Source organism: Nicotiana attenuata, unplaced genomic scaffold (assembly GCF_001879085.1).
Source record: "Nicotiana attenuata strain UT unplaced genomic scaffold, NIATTr2, whole genome shotgun sequence".
Taxonomy (NCBI): Eukaryota; Viridiplantae; Streptophyta; class Magnoliopsida; order Solanales; family Solanaceae; genus Nicotiana; species Nicotiana attenuata.
In genome coordinates, this window is record NW_017674122.1 from 1 (window position 1) to 3,744 (window position 3,744).

Here is a 3,744-nt window from a genome sequence, read left to right on the forward strand (position 1 = left end):
CTTCTGAAAGCTCGCCTCACACTCATCTGACCACCTGAACTGGGCACCCTTCTGGGTCAATCTGGTCATCGGGGCTGCAATAGATAAAAACCCCTCCACAAACCGACGGTAGTAGCCTGCTAAACCCAAGAAACTCCGAATCTCAGTAGCTGATGCTGGTCGAGGCCAGTTCTTGACTGCCTCAATCTTCTTCGGGTCCACCTGAATACCCTCTGCTGATACAACATGACCCAGAAATGCGACCGAACTCAACCAGAACTCGCACTTCGAGAACTTAGCATATAACTGACTATCCTTCAGAGTCTGAAGAACCACCCTAAGGTGCTGCTCGTGCTCCTCCTGGCTGCGGGAGTACACCAAAATATCATCAATAAAGACTATCACGAACATGTCCAAGTAAGGTCTGAACACTCGGTTCATCAACTCCATAAATGCGGCTGGGGCATTGGTCAACCCAAATGACATGACCAAAAACTCATAATGCCCATACCGAGTGCGGAATGCTGTCTTAGGGACATCAGACGCCCTAATCCTCAGCTGATGGTAGCCAGATCTCAAGTCTATCTTTGAAAACACCTTCGCACCCTGAAGCTGGTCAAACAAATCATCAATCCTCGGCAGTGGATACTTGTTCTTTATCGTCACCTTGTTCAATTGCCGGTAATCAATGCACATCCTCATCGATCCATCCTTTTTCTTCACAAATAACACTGGCGCACCCCAAGGAGAAACACTAGGCCTGATGAAACCCTTCTCTAGCAAATCTTGCAACTGGTCCTTTAACTCCTTCAACTCTGGCGGGGCCATGCGATACGGCGGAATAGAAATGGGCTGCGTGCCTGGGGCCAGATCAATACAGAAATCAATATCCCTGTCGGGCGGCATACCCGGCAGGTCTGAAGGGAAAACCTTGGGGAACTCCCGAACAATAGGAACAGAGTCAATAGAAGGAACCTCTGTGCTGGAATCGCGAACATACGCCAGATAAGCTAAACACCCCTTCTCGACCATGCGTCGAGCCTTCACATATGAAATAACACTGCGGGTGGCATGACCTGGGGTCCCTCTCCACTCCAATCGGGGCAAATCCGGCAAAGCCAAGGTCACGTTCTTGGCGTGACAATCTAAGATAGCATGATACGGGGACAACCAATCCATCCCTAATATAACGTCGAAATCCACCATGTCTAAGAGCAATAAATCAACACGGGTCTCAAGACCCTCAAATACTACCACACAGGAACGATGAACTCGGTCGACCACTATAGAATCACCCACTGGTGTAGATACATATACAGGAACACCCAAGGCATCACTAGGCATAACCAAGTAGGGTGCAAAATAGGACGACACATATGAATACGTAGACCCAGGGTCAAATAGCACTGAAGCATCCCTATCACAGACCAGAATAGTACCTGTAATAACAGCATCTGAAGACTCAGCCTCTGGCCTGGCTGGCAAAGCATAACACCGGGGCTACGCGCCACCTCCCTGAACCATGTCTCTGGGACGATCTGCTACTGGCTGACCCCTACCTCTGCTGGTCCGAGCTCCACCTCTACGGTCTCTACCTCCACCTCTATGATCCCTACCCCCGCCTCTAGCTGGCTGGGCAAGCTGTGGATCACCTGGTGCTTGAATCATGGGGCGAGGACCCTGCTGCTGAGAGTTACCCGAGGCTCGAGGGCAAAATCTGACAATGTGACTCGGGTCACCACAACCATAACAAGCCCTCGGCTGCTGAGACTGCTGGCCCTGACGACCTGTATGTCCTCCCCAGAAACTCTGAAGTGGCGGCGCACTGATGGGCTGCTGATCAGAATAATGCTGCTGAGAACCACCACCGCCTGGAGTACCATGAGAAACCTGGAGTGCTAACTGAAAGGGTCTTGGTGAATGGCCTCTACCATAAGAATCCCTACCTCCAGACGAGGTACCACTGACCTACCAGAATGACGAGGCCTCTTATCCGACACCTGACCACCTCCTCGAGCAAGAGCCATCTCCACTCTACGGGCCGCATTGGCCACCTCCTGAAAAGAAATCTCACTACCAGCTCCTATAGCCATCTGGAGACGGATCGGCTGAATCAATCCATCAATAAACCTCCGCACCCTCTCTCGCTTTGTGGGGAGTATAACAGTAGCATGGCGTGCCAAATCAATGAACCGCATCTCATACCGGGTGACTGTCATGGAGCCCTGCTGGAGGCGCTCGAACTGCCTGCGAAGTGCCTCCCGCTGAGTGACTAGGAGAAACTTCTCCAAAAATAACTCCGCGAACTGATCCCATGTCAATGCTGGCGACCTTGCTGGTCTGGATAAACAATAGTCCCTCCACCAAGTCTTGGCGGATCCTGCTAGTCGAAAAGTGGCAAAGTCGACCCCATTGGTCTCCACAATACCCATAGTCCGAAGGATCTCATGGCAGCTAAATAAGAAGTCCTGTGGATCCTCTGAAGAAGTACCGCTGAATGTGGTGGTGAAGAGCTTGGAGAACCTATCAAGTCTCCACAAAGCATCCGAAGACATAGCCGCTCCATCGCTGTCCTGGGCTGCAATACCTGGCTGAGCTGCCACGGCTGGCTGGACCACTGGAACATGAGCCTGGGGAGCTACCTGCTCCGGAGTACGTGTAGCAGCAGTCTGAACTCCTCCTCCAGCCTGAGAAGTGGCTGGTGCTACTGGAAGCAAACCCGCCCTAGTGACACTCTCCATAAAGCCTGCCAGTCTGACTAAGGCGTCCTGAAGATCTGGGGTGATCATGACCCCTCCTGGGACCTGACCTGGGCCCACCGGAGCTGCTGGGGCTGGAACCTCCTCATCATAGTCAACATGAGGCTCCACCTCTGGGACTGCTGCTCGGGGCTGGGCTCTGCCCCTGCCTCGGCCTCTGGCACGGCCTCGGCCTCTGCCCCTCGCAGGAGCTGCTGCTGGGGGCTCGGGCTGCTGCGCCGTAGAAGAGGAAGCACGTGTTCTCGCCATCTGCGAAAGAACAGAGTAGAAAGACGATCAGTATTTGAGAAACAGAATCGCATGACAAGAAAGAACAAAAGTGAAATTTTTCCTAACTCCGTAGCCTCTGGGGGATAAATACAGACGTCTCCGTACCGATCCCTCAGACTCTACCAAGTTTGTCCGTGAGTAGCGAGACCTATGTAACCTAGAGCTCTGATACCAACTTGTCACGACCCAGATTTTCCACCATCGGAAGTCGTGATGGCGCCTACTATCGGAGCTAGGCAAGCTAAGCCTTTAAACATTTTCTGATAACATCCCAACAATAATAATAATACGAGTCATTTAAATAAAGCGGAAGTCTTTAAAACATAGATAACTGATAACCCAAAATGCGGAAGTTTAACATTTCTCTACCCAAGACTGGTGTCGCTAACTCACGAACTACTAAAGAGTGCTAAAAACAAGTCTGAATAGAAATACATCAATGTTTGTCTCTGTACAAGGAAAACAAACTATAACATAGAAGGGACTCCGGCCTGCGAACGCCAGCTAGGCTACCTAGTAAGTCCCTGGACTGAAGTCAGCTCCCGATCAATATCCTACTGTTGTGGTCCAAAAGCTGCTCCGATACCGTGATCTGTGCAAAAGAGCACAGAAGTGTAGCATCAGCACAACCGACCCCATGTGCTGGTAAGTGCCTGGCCTAACCCCGGCGAAGTAGTGACGAGGCTAGACAGGACTACCAAACCAACCTGTGCAGTTCAATATATATATATATATA